The sequence below is a fragment of the Neodiprion virginianus genome, chromosome 1 (assembly GCF_021901495.1).
Source record: "Neodiprion virginianus isolate iyNeoVirg1 chromosome 1, iyNeoVirg1.1, whole genome shotgun sequence".
Classification (NCBI taxonomy): Eukaryota; Metazoa; Arthropoda; class Insecta; order Hymenoptera; family Diprionidae; genus Neodiprion; species Neodiprion virginianus.
Window position 1 is genome coordinate 12,612,968 of NC_060877.1, and position 18,984 is coordinate 12,631,951.

The 18,984-nt window shown below is 34.7% G+C and overlaps 1 protein-coding gene and 1 long non-coding RNA gene across 5 annotated transcripts in view; one reads left to right on the top strand and one right to left on the bottom strand.

Annotated features, from left to right (window-relative positions):
* The window catches only part of LOC124299087 (retinal-specific phospholipid-transporting ATPase ABCA4), a 57,915-nt gene extending 46,530 nt beyond the window's left edge, over nucleotides 1-11,385 (bottom strand). For 2 of the 3 annotated variants that reach the window (XM_046752031.1, XM_046752012.1), the window contains exon 1: nucleotides 11,192-11,384. The gene's annotated coding sequence lies outside the window, so the exon portion shown is untranslated. Of the gene's footprint in view, nucleotides 1-11,191 lie in introns of all 3 variants that reach the window. The other variant, XM_046752023.1, reaches the window with a different exon arrangement.
* On the top strand, nucleotides 10,011-14,993 carry LOC124299241 (uncharacterized). Of its 2 annotated transcripts, XR_006906969.1 has the most exons (4): nucleotides 10,011-10,735; nucleotides 11,734-12,136; nucleotides 13,558-14,699; nucleotides 14,839-14,993. It is a non-coding gene; the product is annotated as an uncharacterized LOC124299241 (long non-coding RNA). The 2 variants fall into 2 exon arrangements; XR_006906967.1 differs by lacking the exons at nucleotides 10,011-10,735; nucleotides 14,839-14,993 and adding an exon at nucleotides 11,570-11,640 and having other exon boundaries at nucleotides 13,558-14,624.
* Nucleotides 14,994-18,984: the final 3,991 nt, after the last annotated feature.

The window sequence follows — 18,984 nt, forward strand, 5'->3', positions numbered from 1 at the left end:
GTTCGATTCCTGGCTCCATCGTTAATTTTTCGAATTTACCAGTTTTTCAAATTTATATCTTCAAATATTCAAGATGTTGGAGGTGGAAATTGGTATACAGTTATATAATTTCTGCATCGAAGCCGACGCCAAACGCATTACGCACGCGGAGACATCTCTGAGCGACGCGGAAAAAAGTGCGCGCGCGCTCCAAAAATCCACCAGGAAAGTCGAAGAAGACGAAAATTTGGCCATTGAAGGACAAATGTATGGTGCTGGGATTGCAGACTAACGGTAAAAATTTTTTTTTACCTTCCTTTTTTATTTTTTCCAATAAAAAACTATTCGCAAAACTTTAAACGCGTTTTTCTCGAAACACGGTTTTTCAAAATGGCACGCAGCATCACTCGAACAACTTTAATTTTTTTTACTTGAAATTTTGACCAGATGTGAACATTAACATTATCTTGAGAATGTCGATCGGGATTTTCAATAACTTTATTTATTGATTTTTTATTAACAAAAAACTAGCCGGTTTTTCGTCAAAAATCGATTTTTTTTTTCAAACGCACGCCAAATCCACAAAAATTGATAATTTTTAAAATCCGATCGACATTCTCTAGCTATAACCCTCTAGATTGCTGGTTTTTTTTTTTTTTGTTCTAGATTCAAAAGTGCACTAGTGGTGCTGCGTGCCGCGGAGCCCTGCAAGCAAAACATGCCCCGGGAAGATGGCTGTGAAACCGCCATTTTGTTTTTTTTTGCTGTAAAAAAATTTGATAACAAAGTTTAATGTATGCCCGATAACACCCTTGAAAGTTTTTTTTCAATTACTTTCAATTTTGGAAGCAAAAAATTCGGGAAAAAACCTTTTTTTTTGGACCGTTACAGTGGCGTTACCCCTTAAATACAAGTCTGGAAAGTCGCTAAAAATTTCAGTGGCGGGGGTATGTCCTCTCATTGAAGCACCGACCGTTTCGCCTAGTGGCCACGAGTGTCGCTGCTATTGAGGGATTCAGGCTGTGTGAGAGAGACGGAAACAGATTTCAAAACCACGGACGGTCAACAACCTGTTTTCATCTCTCTCGCACAGCCTGAATCCCTCGATAACAGCGACACTCGTGGTCACTAGGCGAAACGGTCGGTGCTTCAATAAGAGGACAAACCCCCACTACCAGAGTTTCCAGACCTGTATGGAATACCGTGGAATAGATGTTCGTAACGGAGTCACACGGCCTCATTGAAATGAGGCTTCATTATCGGACCTGTACGTAAGACCACGGGAATCCTGGTCGTTTTGGTTTCCGTTGCGGTAGAGCTCCACGTCGGTCGTCTCTAATTGAGGCGTTAGCCTAGCCGTCGTCGTCCTTCCTTCGAAAACCTCTGATACTGCTATCACTTGACCTTGTCGAATTGAGCACGGATTCCACGCTTAGTGTCGCACAAAGGCGAAAACAAGAATGAACAAAAATTCTGGAGTATTTAATTCGATAGTCTGTAACGTGTCAATTGCCAATCGGGTTGAAGCATTTACGATGAAAATGCATTCGCTTTCGTGTCTCAGATATTTCGTTAATTCGTTATTCATCATTGATGTTATCAAATGTTTTCAACGTCACATTTACACTTCATACAAGTATCGCGATGAAGCTTAATCTCTCTATCTAATAAAAAAGTCCTGAAAAAATGAGAAAGAAGTAGCAACAGGTGAAAAAGATTATAATAACAATAGTATAAAAAAGGTTATAATAACAATAGTATACGCATGAAGTTGGCGGTGGAGTGAGATGCCGAAAACAAAACAAAAAGCATCTAACAAACAAAACTTCCTTTGACAGCTGTCATCGGCTGTTTATGACAGTCTTTGACAAATAATTTTATAGGTATCTGTTTCTGACACGCAAAAAATAAACCTGCAAACGAGAATTATCAAGATGATGCCCGAAGGGAATTGTCTTTTTCGCGCGCTGGCGTATCGTGTATACGGCACTCAAGATCGACACGCAGAGGTGAGACTGAGTATCGTTTCAAATATATCATACTGGCAAACATGTCAGCAGAAGTAATGAAACAGAACTCTCGAGGAGAGTTATATCAAAGAAGAAATAGGTTTTTTCGGATCCTGTAAATCCTTGATCCGATTAACCACTGAGTAAGGGCCTTCCTAGTTCCTTTGTAGTTTCGGACATCGTCCTTTCTGTCTTCGAGGTTGAAGTAGCCAGACAGAATCTCCGGGATTAAATTTTATGTCCCTGGCTCGAATATCATAACGAGTTTTTAATTTATCTGAAGCCATATAAATTCTACTTATAGTCAAGCTATGAATTTCTTCTACTGTGGGGAAGATAATAACTATAGCAAAATAAGTCGCCAAATGCAATTGGGGATGGATGGCATCGGGGGTTTTGTACATGTGAGTGGATTAGTTTACGAAAACAATCTGAGCAGACCTGCATAGGGAGCCAATAGCAATGTCGGGTTGATCGGAAACAACCGATCAACAATTGCAGACCTGTCATCAAATCAGCATAAATAAATTCACCTCTCTAACAGACACCGTACAAGGAAATAGTGAGGCGCGTAGCGCCGAGGTGGGATTGGCGCGCGAAGCGTGTGTGGTCACTAGTGGATTCTAATTTCTAAACACTAACGCCAAGAATCTCACCCTGATACGTGTATAGCATCAAGAGTTCTGAAATGGCTCATCGTCTTATTATTTAAAAGCATACCCTTATTATGGGCATCAATTTTGTATGCTTTCAAAACTGCACTACTTGGAATTGATCTTGAATCGAAAATGATAGGTCTTTTTTGCTGAAATTGTCATGAATCAACATTAGAGTGAAGTTAAAACTAAGACTTACTCACTTGATCTTCATTTGAGGTACTTATTACGAGGAGCTGCTCACTTAGGAAATCATTGAACCATTTTATAAAAAATCAGATAGGCAATCGCTAGGAATCGCTGGAAATCCTGCGAGTCGCACGATTCCACATTTTCTCATGATTTTTCCAAATTACAAGAAATCGTAGGGAATTGCCAAGAAATCACGAAATTTTCGGAATCGCTGGGAATCGCTAATCCCCTTTCCATGCAAGCAAGCCTTTGTCCAACGTTTATGCGTTATAAATTTATCAAACAATACCAAAGAAATTGGAGTGCTGTGCACATTAGGGTGGGCCAAAAAAAATGAGTATTTTTTTTTTCACTTTATACTCTGAAAATCGGTTGCTAGATACCTCTAAAGAATTCTCACCAAATATGAGCTCTTAATTTTGATAACAAGGTACTCCGCTTTACAATTTTGCATTTTTTCCTGAGTATTAGAAACAAAAATTCATATCTCTTTGACAACTGTTCGTTAAAAAATATCTCTCCTCATATTCTTGTAGGAAATCGAACGCTCTACAAAAAAGGTCTCCTACATTTTTTTCTTAAACCTTACCGTTTAAAAGATATCAAAGCTTAAAGTTTGATTATTTTAAGAGAAATTTCTGTTTTGCTTATGAATTTTTTAACTCGCTTACAAAAAATTTTGATGAATTGCGCAACTCATAGTTTTGTAGGAAATTAACTGCTCTACAAAAATGGTGTCTTATGATTTGTCGATTAAGTTAAGCGTTTAAAAGATATTCATCGTCAAACTTCAATGCATACTAATTTTAACAGTTTTTGATGAATAATTCGAAAAATTTCAATTTAATCTATAAGTTTCATGAAAATTTATTCCAATGTGAGTTCCTAAGAAAAGAGAAATGTTTTAAACTATTTTTTTTTTTTATTTTTTTAGTTCTATATATTATATAAAAAAATAAAAAATTTCTAAAAAAAGAACTAAAAAAATAAAAGAAAAATAGTATAAAAATATATATTAAAAATTAAAAAATGTATATTATATAGAACTAAAAAAATAAAAGAAAAAAATAGTTTAAAACATTTCTCTTTTCTTAGGAACTCACATTGGAATAAATTTTCATGAAACTTATAGATTAAATTGAAATTTTTCGAATTATTCATCAAAAACTGTTAAAATTAGTATGCATTGAAGTTTGACGATGAATATCTTTTAAACGCTTAACTTAATCGACAAATCATAAGACACCATTTTTGTAGAGCAGTTAATTTCCTACAAAACTATGAGTTGCGCAATTCATCAAAATTTTTTGTAAGCGAGTTAAAAAATTCATAAGCAAAACAGAAATTTCTCTTAAAATAATCAAACTTTAAGCTTTGATATCTTTTAAACGGTAAGGTTTAAGAAAAAAATGTAGGAGACCTTTTTTGTAGAGCGTTCGATTTCCTACAAGAATATGAGGAGAGATATTTTTTATCGAACAGTTGTCAAAGAGATATGAATTTTTGTTTCTAATACTCAGGAAAAAATGCAAAATTGTAAAGCGGAGTACCTTGTTATCAAAATTAAGAGCTCATATTTGGTGAGAATTCTTTAGAGGTATCTAGCAACCGATTTTCAGAGTATAAAGTAAAAAAAAAAATACTCATTTTTTTTGGCCCACCCTAGTGCACATGGTATGATTTAACGTTAGAAAAATTCTTAGTTCCTGTGTCGATGGATGTCCACGGTTATACAAATATTAAGCAATATCACCTCACTATGTCATCTCCTATAATAAATGAAAAAAGTTTAAGTGTTCATGACAATATTTTTAAGAAAATAAAAAAATTCTTCCAATATCTTGAATAATCTATGTTATTGAATGGGTATCCACGTATCCTGAACCATACATTAATTAATTTCTATCCATAATAATTAATCAATATTTATTTCTCATTTTCAATCTAGAAATCGGTGATTCTTGAAATTTAGAAATCATTCGTAATGTTAGAAGTCAGGAAAAATCACATGAAATCGCGAGTAATCTCATTGATTCAGGCGTTACGAAAATCGATTCCTTTCGAAAATCGATGAACCATGGAATAAGCGAATGACCAGCCCCTCGACTTATTACGTAATAGTATCAACTGCATCTTTATCTGCATATTTCGACCACAACTGAGTAAAGACTGGAATATAAAAATTAATAATCTGGTATATGATAGAGATGATGAAGAACAAATTGGTCCCAGACAATCTTATTTCGCAGCACTTGCTTATCGGACTAGAATCAAGTTACAGTTATCGAACAAGAGGCTGCCAATTGTGACCAAACATGATAATGCGGTATCGCAAATATGATAGTATGCGCCCCACGTTTTTCGGTACAAGTCTGTATGGGGCTAGAAAAAATTAATTAATACTTTTTAGTCAGTTTTGAAAGCGTTGAAAATTAAAATTTTTATTTTTATTTGAATAATTATTTTCACTTTAGGTTACTGAAATATATAATATGCAGGACAATAATCGGAAACTTTATAGCTCTATAAGTACCGAGCTGACTGAAATATCTATACACGTCTGCCACGCACAAACCTTATTACATTCGAATAGGGAAAAATGGAAAATTCTAATTTTTATGACATTTAAACTTACAATTTCAGAACTGATCGATTGAGACGACGTTATCGTAAGAAACGTGATTGTTTTTATCAATTGGGCTTCCTGCAAATTTTTTATTTCCGTTACTCCAAAAATAACTCAGAATATGAAAAATTTGTAAGAAGATACTGTATACACTATTCATGCAAATAAGCCAGCCATTCGGGTTAGTCTGTTAAAAATCACTCCCCAGTCTAACACTTGGCATTTCGTTACTTCTGGTATTTCAAATGTGGAGTTGAAACATTGAATTTTGACATCACGGGCAAACCAAAGCCGGTTTTGCTCCCATACACTTCTAGCTATTTTTAATGATTTTTCATAAAAAAATTAAAGTTGCGAAAAGTTTTTCGATGATTAGAGTATATTTTAATAGATATAATTCTTATAAACATGAAAATTCTCGATATTTTTCTTTTCCAACACAACTGTTTCTGGATTTTATAAACTTGTGTGATGAACAAAAGTTCACTGCAAAAAAATATTAGATTATTACTGAGTAAATTCAGAAAGGTTTGTACAAAAGAATCGGCCTAACAGTTACATATTTCTCATCGGCATTTTCTTACGTCAGAAACTCGTTGAACGATGTTTAAGCTTGAAGCTTATCGCAATGCAAAAGTACACAGCAACTTGATCAGCTTGAGTGTAACGAGAAACCAAAACGAAAACAAAATCCCCAGTCAGACTGGCGATCAATGCAACGATAACTAAGTGTTAACAATAGCGAACCACCGTTGGAAAACATATACTGGAATCAGTAACTTCGTATATTTCCCTTTAACGTAAATAATACTCGATCGTCATAATAATTCAATATTTTAATGGGATTGCGTTTGGCAAGGGTCAAGTTGAGAGTGAATGTGTTAATAAAATGTCAATTTACGGCTGTCACGTTTTCCACTCCTAAGCCTACGCGTATAAGACAAATACTTGGTTACCTGTTTGAACCTTAAAAAAAAATTATTTATTGATATGGAGATGCAAGCGAGTTACACTGCAGTTTTTTGATATGATGATGGAATAATTTCAAAATTGCAATCATTGATTATAGTGGCTCAGTTATTCTGCATGTTAAGTAATTGGGTGATTTCCGGGTGTTCTAACAATGGAACTAAATTCCAAAAACTGCTTCCGAACAATTCAAAGGTCATCAAAAATATCCAAATTTGAAACCCTAATCGATATATTTTGGAAAGCATTATTTTTTCTTAAATTCTGATAGTCTTGAAACGAATTTTCGTTGATTTTTTTTCAATGAAGTTCGAAATAGAATTTGGTTACAAGAAAATCATAAAATTCGCATTAATAAATTTGAACAGATGGATCAATTTACTAAAAGCCTTCATTTCGTCTGCCAAGTAGAAATCGGTGCGAATGATTTCAATGACAATTATCTCAACACGATAAAAGTTTCCAAAGTAGTAAGTTTTTCGCAAAGAAGTTGAGCAAAATTTCAAATTTCAGTATTTCGAACATTTTTTATGATAAAAACCCATTTCAGAACTGTAGTTCAACTTCTTCAGTGTCGAATTTATTTACAAGAAAACAAAAACCCCAAAAAATTATTCTATACAATAGAAAAACATAAATACATGGAAAGAGAAAAAAAGAAGAGAGAATCAGTTTTTTCTTTCAGCAGTTATAAGTGAGTATTTCCATGACTAATCCATGGAAACAGGAAGAGCAACAGGAAGAAACATCAAGAACAGATTATGTGTGGGTCGATAGCAAACGGTAATCAACTGCAATAACATAACAGTCAGATTAAGAAGATTGGAAGACTTTTCTTTCTAAACTTTACCTAAATAAAGCAAATGTGAAAAAAACTTGTCCCAGGAGAAAGAACAAACAATTTGTAGCACCATTTCAGTATCCGTACTTTCAGTATCAATAGATTTTTTTTTTCAAATCTAGGCAGGAGTGGTGTTTCGCCCAAAAACTACATCTGATAAATGCCGAAGAAGGGAAGAATGAATTGGATATAGAGTGTCAACTCAACCGGACACTTATGCAAAACATGGCGTCAACTGTCATACCGCCAACAAGGCTAACTATCGGTACCATTAGTTAGATAAACTGCTTTGAACAAAATTACTTTTTGGTTTGTTAGAAATCAAATTGTTGAAAAAATCAGTGAAATTATCAATATTGTTTGTTTTATTTTCGAATAGTTCATTTATTGAAAATATAAATATAAAGGTATACACAGTGAAATTCAAGGGATTCCCAATCTTCATTTCTAGCTATATAAAGCAACGATGTCCCAGAGCTGAAACTTTTTTAATAAGGGGTATTTTTTTACATAGAATTCAATTATCAAAAAATACGAAAATGAAACAATCGTGGTTAGGTTCAATTTGTTTTTCATCGAAAGAAATAAGCTTTATCGGAAAATCCATACGATCGATTTTTTAAAATCGAATTTGCACCACGTACAAATTTTTTCATATTTTTGTATTAACTTTTGGCATTTATGATTTATTTTTTACGAAAAAAAATATTTTTCGCCCTTAACACATTGTTTTTCCGCTTGAAGTATATACTATTTAATGACTGCCTAATCATGTTTCCCGTATTACTCATTACACATATATTGATCCTAAGCCCTATCGCCACAGTCAAACATTGTCATAGATCTTGTGTGCAGATGACATTTTGAATATTGCATGCATAAGAATGATGAAATTCAGGGAAAAAAGCCGCATTGAAATTGATGATGTATGTTTTATAATATCTAATTTATATGTATGAATATTTTGAAGCCGCTGATTGAGTTGTGGTTCTTTATCAATCTCCAACACGTCTGTGCTTGCTCCACACATGGAGTCATTTCTAATTGAGTGGTGCAATTATGACTCCTCCATCTCTTACGCACTAGATTTTCAAAAGACAAAGACCGTGGTAATAGTCTAAACCCAAGCAAATGTTTCCAAATTTCCATATTCTTCAGAGCCTTATTTGATGATCGATGAGCATTTTTTTTGGGAAGTGACATTCGAACCCAGGGTCTGATATTAACAAAGATCGATAGCCATTTTGGGAGGTGTCATCTGTTGGGATTGTATGTTTAATTTGAATTTGTCAATTTAATATATCAATGTAAAGATAGTTAAGTTTCTAGATATCTGTACGTTTGCTAGCTACTCTGTCAATATTTCTTGTGACAAGAATCATTTGCTTGGGTAATCTTGTGTTTCTTGTTAAGACTCTCTGAGGATAAAATTGTAGTATTGTTAAACTAAAAGTGTATCCTTTAGTTGAAGAGAGATATACAAGAGCAGATTCGTCTTGATTCCATGTTTCCAAATCAGCTTTATGACCGCGAATTCTATTTTTTGAGAGTTGTGAAAACTTTCCCATGTAAGTCAATTTTCGCAAGGAATCCTTCCTTATATCCCAATGAAAACTTTCCGATTCAGTTCTCTATTACATGTTGTAAGACCGCATAAAGTAAATCTCATGCCGAAATCAAAGAAAACGCACTATCCTTGGATGACTTTGAATAAATAATTTTGCATTTTAACACCGCGCATGAACATTTTTGTTTCACAATTACGAACTAGGTCATTATGATATGTAATAATGTCGATTATTATTTTTCTTCTGCTTTCTTTCGAAATTATTTTTATTCTAAAAATGGTTGACCTGACCGAAATTCCACGGTAAAAAAATAAAATAAAACTGTCCCTTGACCATCACCGACGGTAGGAGTCTATTAATTATTCGTGGTCACTAAAAAAAATTGAAGTTATCGAATTGCAGTTACGACAGTGATGAAACCGGTTATCTTGGTAAATGTGCTTTAGTAATTGAGATCGATAGAAACAAGGTAACAAAATTCTGATCCAAGCAGAATATACTCTCACATTGATAGGAATTTATTCTACATCACCGGTTCACCCGATTTCATAGTTACGATTTTACTTACGTAATTGTCTAATTTTTTGCTGTATGCTATTTGGCTTCCAACAAATTTCAGTCAAGACGAATTAAATGTACACATACAAATATACGACTACAATTTCTTGTTCCGGAATAGAATGCCATCTGAGTAACAGTCGAGAAATAACTTACTACCGGTATATTTCGAAGAAGTGGCAAATCAATCGCACTTTGAAAACTGATTCGTTGGGAAGAATATGAAAGATTCATGAATCTTTTTCCTAGGAATAATAAAATTGACGCGGATACGGCAGATCGAAAAAGGGGACTGCGTGACGTCACCAATGCTAAAGTAAATCTATGATATTAAAAACAGTGACATTCAATTGCATATAACTTTTGCAGTTGTCACAATCGACGAGATTTTGAGGCTTGAAAAGTTTATAGCGTAAACCTGTTGAAAAGTAATGAGAATATGTAATTTTATTAAGATGAGACAGGCTTGTATGATTAAATTCTGTCCTAACAATCAAACATTTGCTACCGCAATTATCAATCTTCCAAAATGTATGACATCAAGCTGTTCAATGTACACACACATATATATATATATATATATATATATATATAACCAATAATTACGCCTGTATTATTTACTGTCTTTTCGTTCAGCATCCGAGCATGCAAATTTACATTTTACGTCACGAATGTTAATTCACTATCAATTATTGTCCAATGCATGGCACGAACGCGGATATCTGCAGCGTATATTTATCGAACAAATATTCATCAGGGAAACGAAAATTTCACACAAGTTGTGCTGACAATGAGCGATAGAAGTGGACGTACTATTCCTTGCGTCGTTGCCTCGTAGAAAAGAATATTTACGCGTCAAGTTATCGTCAAAGTCGCATCAACATTTAGACTGCTGCAATCATAAGAAACAATTTTTGCGATCGATTGGAAATAAGGGAATAAATGGAAACAACGTCGGCATTGTGATATTGATTTTTTTTTCTTTTTATCCTACCCGGCAACATAAAAATTTGCTATCGACTTCGCAGTGTTAAGAACTACACGTGATCCTCAGTGAATGCGAAAACATAACTTGGTCTTATATTTTTTTTTCATAAACGAATGCGACGAAAGCTGCGTGAATAATTACGACCTTGAATTTCAACAAACTACACAAGCATTTATGTTTATCGACAAACCTGTTCAAAGTTCAGAGAAAAAAAAAAAAAATGCTGTAAGTCGGTACTTGTCGCATCAATCACACGAGGACATATTTAATGGGAATGGAATGACAGGAACAAATATTTTTATCACATACATCAATTCCGAAAAGCTTGGAAAATATCTCGCATTCTACCGTAAATATATGATTCTGTATTTTTATTTTCATCGCATTATTTCGGTCAATTACTGAAAAATTTCCATGTAGACTTCACGAGTAAATTATAGTTATCTGTTTTGTTCAATACATCAGTTTCCATGAATCTGTAGTTAAGAAGAAAGTGACAAGCATTGATGAATATAACACTGACTTCGAGCTATTAGTTTTTACTTCCACCTGATAAGACGAACGAGGATACCACAATTTCGACGAAATCATAGTCGACTTGTAATGATTATCGAAAAATGTTTCAAATATCGTTGAATGCCGCAGTTTCTGCCCGGAGATTCTTTGACACATTATAATACAGTCAATGCAAGTGCAATCAAACAAGCCAGTCGAGTACGAAGTGATAAAAATCCTATCACACGTACGATCGTATAAACTTGAGCAGAAAGTTGACCCCAACAAAGATAAAAAAGCAATAACTCACCTCTGGGGCAAGTGGCTTTCCGGTCTAGAACAAAGGACAGTTGAGATGCTAGTCGGCACAATAAAAGTTTTAAAAATACCCGATACTGTTCATCGCGATATCGTTGGGCTATGGAAGGATATTAAGAAACACTTGGGAATCACTGTGCACTTGATCGAAGATCACTAGCGAATGTATATACGCAGCATCCACTCGTTCTTCTCCCAATGGCCACCAGCACAAGACTGCCGTCACTGGTCCCGACCACGTGTACCTCGCACTGGTTTTCTTCCAACACAAACCAAATTTATGCACATATTAACATGCCGCTTCGCACACTGTTACGCGGGACATCGTGCCGGAGCGGCATACCAGAAGTGTGTTGTTGCTATCTTTGAAAGCGAATGTGAAAGACGCGGACGCATCGTTGGTAGTGGGTGAAGTTTATTGTAAACGTAACGGCCTGACTGGTTATTACCGCTCTATATTTACTACCACGCTTCCCAGAATGTCTAATAAGGAATTAGCCAATCGTGTATATTGAAACCTTGCTTACATTTCAGGCGGACCAGTTTACATCGATGTGTGTATCGCCAAATTGTTGGCGTGAGGATAAGTGACGTTTAATCGTAAATGTGGTGTTGCCATGAAATTGTTGACAAGGATTTCAACGGACAAGTACATCTTTCATGGGAGCCCTGATCCAGCAGGGCCGTGCGAAATATGACGAGTCTTCGAAGCACTACTCGTATCACGACTCCTCTTCCCAAGATTACTGGTTTCCGTTTCTTTTTTCTCTCTGATATCAAGTCTATAATTAGATGCAGTTGTAAGCGATATTGGTCCGAGTAGTTTATCAGAAGCATACGAGAAACATTGTCAGACGTGCCAATGTTTCAAAGGAGAGGAGGAAAAAGTTACGTAAAGTTGACTTGATCTGATGAATAGGAATCACAGAATTATCATGTAAATTTTTTACCTTGCGTAAACAATCACGCGTTAAAAGCGGACTGGAATTGACCTCGTATTTTTAAATCTTTCGAAACCTTTTTTGTGCAAGGTATACGTAAGAAAAAAAGACGCGTGTTCTTCCGTTCGTTCAAAGTACTTATGTTTGAAAAATGAAACGGTATTCAATTACTTTGAAAGTAAGAGCACACCGGGCAGCATAATTAATATTTCCGGTTGCGTTCATCATCGAGAATTCGTAAGTGATTGAAAAAGCAAAAAGTCCAAATCGGTATAAACACTTCAAACGTTTCAAGAGTTTTATTGTTTCATCTCAATTTTTACAATATTTCAAAACGTTTAAACATTTTAATTCGTTACAACAATTTAAAATTCTTCACCTTTCACTAACTTACACTATTTTCACGGATATCACTTATCTTTGCTTCTGAATTAGCATACATCCATTTATCACCCTATGACCAAAATAACTGCAGATATAACGTGACAGGCGTATCTTTTACTCAATCATTGAAAACACAGCAAAAATCAAATCTATCAAGATATTATCCGGAAAAAATGTGTGGGTATCCCACAGACTTGAATGAAGATTGTATTCGTGTTCTTTTTAAAAATTTTAAAGATCTCAATGTGAGTGAAAAAATGTTTGAGTATTTGAATTCTTCATAATAATTCGAATTTCTTACTGTTTCAGTAAGTAAAATTTGTATTATGAGTGTCGCTTCTTTGTGTCTCATAATGAGCCGTAGTTTATCGTTTCACGTTGAATGGAGCCGAAGATGTCAATTATTAAACTGACAATGAATAATATGCCCCTCACTTCAACTATTATCAAAACTTATGCATCACTGACATGAAAGTACCGCACTCAGCGCAATTCTACATATATATGCAATGCCGAATACGAAATCGATCTAAAAGACGTTTTGTTTTACGCAACAATAATGCCAAGGAATGTAGTTGTGTAAATTGAATTGTCACTTATTCCAGGAATAAATTTCCTGACGTTATAACACTCGAACTTGCTCGTCTGGCAAATTATTTTTTCTGTAAACAACTTAAAATATTCATTAATTTACAATAAAAAATGTTTTGATTCATAAGAAAAATCATATTTGCTCTTTTTATGCATGCTCTGACAATGAGTAATAAAGTTTCAACCCGTTTAAAAATTACCATATTGAAAGACTCCAAAATCTGTGTAATTGCTTATATACGTATGATTATAATACAGATAACGCCATTATCGCAATGTATGCTATACGAAGATATAATACGAGAATAATTGATAGAACTAAATATAACATTACAATTAATGATATTGCATACTCATGTTTACATTGTTATGATATTTTGACATTATGTTGTAAGATACTGTTATGAGAGACAATTACATTGAGAACTGAATTTTTTTACAGAATGAGCACATGTCGGTGAAATTACAGTTAGTATAACTTTGGTTATCATCATTCTCTTCCTGAGTGTAATACATTATACACGTATGAAGAGCCGTATGATAAGATTAAAAAATGATGTTTCACCATTATGCTAGATGATTCTCAGCTCGAGATCGGCTTGCCGCAATATTATCTGACCGCCAAAAATTGATTTCCAACGATACTTACAAAATTAAACAAGGTATAAATCTTTCTTTAACTCCAAAAATCCATGCCATTGGAATAAAAATTTGGAAAAAAGATTAGAGCAAACACAGTGTTTACGTTGACAAGTTCCCGTGCAATAAAAAAAAAAATATCGTTAATATCATAATAGCGAAATATCGACTTTATTTGAACAAAACGAGGACCAACAAAACTATCACTTTGCGGCCGGCGTAGTGTATAAATCGTGTAAGAAGTTGGTGTTTAAATCAGTTTGTCAAGGTAAAAATAATTTCCTCCCACAACTCATTGTGAATTATATTAGTGTGATCATCCGAAGTATATCCACGTCCGCTTGCCGCATAGTTTTCCGATTGTTCTCGCATTTCATGGCCGTAGCCGGAAAAATTTCTATTCAAATTTTGTCTCTGTAGTTTCAATGACTAAGGCTCAAATATTTACGGAGTTATCGCACATAGTCGAGAGCGCAGGGACAGCACACGGTGAGGTAGCAAGTTAGGTACTCGGACCGAGGCGGAGCAACCTTTCCTTCACAATACATTCTTAACCATTGAACCGGGCTGTTTGGCCGGAAAGATATTTCCGAGAATATTTCAAACCGAAATACTACTGCATTTTTTGCGAAGGACATTATATATATATAGCATGAAACTGTAGGTATGCGAAACGAAGGTTAACGATGCCCGAGCAATAGAGATAGTTTAGCTCGAAAGTGTTTCGTGGACGGTTGAATTTTCAAAACTGAAATTCCGGACTATCCAATGGGAACCCAAGGAAATGTAGCTCGAAAATGTACTAAAACAAAAAAAAAGAAACGATTTCAAGGAAATCAATTCACCGATAAGTGCGGGGAGAGTTTCGGGCCGAGTACAAGTGACGGTGTAAGCGCAAGTGCCAAGTAACTAAGAACTGCGTGCACAGGGGTGCACTTTTTTGGGGTAAAATTTTAAATTCGTCGAGAAAATAGTCGAAGATTCGAACATTTGATTAAAGAGCTTCCTCAATTTTCAACTTTATACTCTTCTATAATTTTATAGGTAGATAATTCCCGAATAACATTTGTTTCTTATTTTTCAGATCAACGTAGAAAAAGCTGCAGCTGCAGCAGTTTTCGCTTTCACGAAAAAGAGGCGTTCGAGAGTCTCCATAACGCCGGCATTTTGTTTTGCACAAGAATGAAAAAAAAAATGTTTTTCAAAACTTGAAAGTTTTAATAAATCAATGTCAAAATTTAAAAATCATCGAATTATTTTATCACCTTTGAAGAAAATTTTTTTAAATGCCTATTTTTCACGCATCTAAAGGGTTTGCTCCCCTTAACAGTTCCTACAAGCTGATATCCCATGCTGCTGATTACTGTTACGCCCGAGCGTATATTTTCAAAAATTCTGTTTTATTTAAAACAGTAATGCCTTTACTTTTCTCTACCCGCTTAAGGGACCCTTATTGCGCGATAAAACAATTCAGTCTCATGTTCTTGTAACAACCGCCTCCTCCACCTAAGGTAAACATCACGTACAGTCGGCAGTATTAGGTATCATAAACGTTCAGATTAGCCAGTACTAGGAACTGAGCTGAGAAATGCTGAAAGTACGGGTTGCCCAACCTAAAATTCTCTCTTTCTGTAAGGATGGATGCTGATCGATAATTAGAGAAAAGTGCTTCACTTAAGAGTTCCAAATTAAAATAGAATAATCATACGGCAGTACGAGTACGTGTGTGAAAGTTACGTTAATATATCTTTTGTTAAAATTTCAACTGTACAATAGGCGAGATTGAGAACCGCGGAATACACAAGTTCTCAAGTTCTGCTCTGGCGTGGGGCTCGACCTGTGGATCGGCACCAAGGGGTCACGCTCGCACCTCATTGGCTAATTACCGCGCGCATTAATACAACCAGTATGCAATTACAGGCTCTTGGGTCCTCAGGCCCAAGAAGCCGCGTCTTTCGTCTGTCAAGTCTCGAGGTGCGTGGGCGTCAATTCGAGTTGGCGCTGAAAAATCTTAGTTGTTACCGATCTAATAAAGTCGAGCGCTTAGATTTATTCTGTTAACACTAGAAATACCGAAATTAAGACATAGTTATTTTTACCAAAACCGGCCGAAGTTACTGTTGTTAAAAAAATATCTAATAATAAAAAATGTTCATTCCATATCGATACAAACATTTTCTATTAGTATGATTTTTTGAAGACCAGTCATTTTGACTAGTCCGATAGATGCAGTATCAATTGTAAAAGACTCACTATATTACAACTTTACTGTTCTTCACTAATCCTCCGCGTTTCGTGAGAAGTTCTTTCTGATGATTTTTTCAATTTAATTCAAGTTTTCCCTGACTCCAAAAGAACTGGGTGATATTAAGTGATGGTAACAGTTACAAGCTTACTTTTACGAACGTTTGGACATAACTTTCGTGATAAATTTCAATACAAATTCAAAATTTCACAAAGGCTCAGTGATTGACCAACATCGTTTCGAACCGATTACCGAACAACGACGTCTCTTACATCAGTCTCGCCGCACTCATCTGAAAGGTAAGCTAATTCGAGCAAGTTCCTGTAAATTGTATTTCACATTGATATTGTTAAAAAATTGTTCAGTTTGTTTAAATGTCCGACTACACATTTTGTTAGACCAACGCGTCTTGAATTGATACAAATAAATATTCATTTCGCCGCTCGTGACCGCACATTTAGTTGATTCAACGACTTTTCTTTCTCATTGACAGCGTATTTTATTTTATTCTTTTTTCTTTAACTAAAATAAAAAATGTTAACATGCATGTAAATTCATAACTTAAATTTAGATGTTACCTAAGATCACTTATAATCGGATTGATTCAATTATTTATTTATTAATAAGTAATGAAACAACTTCATCACGACACAACGGACGATTTGCAGAGAAAAAAAATTATAAGATACAAAGAAAAATGATATCCAACGTTGTTATGCTTTCACTAGTCAGATATGTCATTCATTTTCAAGTATGGCTGACTGATATTTTCGTGAATTTTCTATCATTTAGATCAGTCCTTCTCAATGTTTTTAAATTTGCGACCCCCTTACTGGTAAAAAAATCTGGCAAGCCCCCAGTTCCATAATAAAACTATGCCAGTGATTCCATAGGATTTTTAAAATCAAAGGATTCCTCGCAGAACTTCGTTCGTGCCTTTTACATTTATCTGTCTTGCGACCGCGACTCCCCGAGTAAGAATTGGCGACCCCCCTGGAAGTCACGACCCACAGGTTTAAAAATACTGACATAGGTTGAAATATTTACAAAACGACTCGTTAAAATACGTTTTTTAAACATTTTTGCGTAATCTACGAGAATTAATTATTATAAATTACAGTTTTTTTTTAAATTTTCATCGTTAGCAATTGTGGTTAAATGGTATTAAAAATGTGCATTTTGGCCAAGATTCCCTATTGACTACATGTTAAATATCCAATTTTTAATAATTAATTCCACAAAGACCACAGGTCAGATTTTTCTCGAAAAATCATTTTATATGTATTTATTAGTGATTAATAAGATATCAAAAAGCTATCGCGCGAGCCGTGTAGTTTTAATCGTGAGTGTGTTACGAGTGTGCCAACATATGTGTGAGCCATCGTTTGGATTTGTACGAGCGAGAGCGAGATTGGAATAAACTACCGAATAGTGAGTAATTGTATGAGTGTGTACAATTTAGAATAAGAATATTTCTGTAACGCTCGCTTCGTCGTCTAATATTTTCGTTTTGATCCTCACAAGACATTTCATTGAAGCTTTACATTCCGCCAAATATTTCTAATAATATTAATAATAAATCCTACCCAATTCCCAGGACCGCGCTGTATAGGACGATCACCTGCTAATCCACCAAAAAAATTAATATAAACCTCTAGGCTTCTCGTAGAGGGATAAGTAGTCGCGTGCCAGACCTCTTCGCACTTGACACTGTCAGCGAGATATTATCATGGTGTTGAGATCAATCGAGCTCCGACCGGAAATAGATTAAGAAAAAAAATTTAGCAAAAAAAATTTGAAAAAATTGTCATGATGTTGGAGTCGTGGTTTTATAATTGAATATATTTATTATCATTTATTTTATTACAGAGAGTTTTACGTAATATTACATTTTCAAGTGTGTGTGTATCACATACGCTCTGCTAGAAAACTTAGAACGCAGCAAGACGCGTACACGCGTAACGTGGCAATTAGAGGGGGAGGGTAACTTACCTGTCCCCTTCTTAAGACCGATAATCGTTATCTGGCTTCGGCGTTACGCGCGTCGTTTTCGTACTCCGGAGCAGTTTTCAAATTGTCTATTTTTATTATCAAAAAATGAAATATTTTTGGGAAAAAAAATCGCAAAAATTTTTCTACAAAACGAAATTGAAGCTCAGGCTTCCCCCTTTATGATTTTACTCGGAGAAATGCATAAAAAAGATTTTTACTGCAAACGGGGTCCACTCACAAAAGAACAAAAAAAATACAAAAAATGGTCGTTTCCAATACTGGGTGCTAAGTGTCAAAAAAATCGTAAAAATTTTTTTGAAAAGCCAAAATGTAGGTAAATACCCCCTCTTTGAAATGCCGTTAATTAAATTGGCCTAGGCCAACTACCGGTGAAATGGCATAAAAAACCGTTCCGGCACTTTTTCCAACTGTTGTCCGGAAACTTTCCGCCGGTAGTGTATACATATATATATATATATATATATACATTTTATACGGCTATGTTTATTTTTATATTATAACCTAAGTTCATCTGATATTCGTTGTCAATCATTTGAACATTTGTATTTCATTTCACGAATCGGTTTCAGAATATAGTTTATCTTTCACCAGATTAAACCATTTTAACCTTTTTTCTGATCGATCACGCATCCAAAATTATTATAAATTAGCCTCAACCATTTATACAAATCTCACTGCCCTGTATAGGACTATAACAACGCGATCTTATTTACCGAGTTATCGAAAAGTAGATCTATTTAAATTTTGAGTTTTCTTCTTTGTTGTTACGTTTTTTTCATTATTTTTAATCTTTTATAACTATCGCTCTTTCACGCCTCACCCTCACTTAACAATACCGAAACTCGGAATGACCAACAGCTAACAATTGGTCATTTTAAGCTAGATTCTTTGCTAGATAGCATAGAAAACTATTTTTTATAATGTATTAATGTTATATAACTGTTTGTAACTGGACTTCTGGCTCGCGGTCAT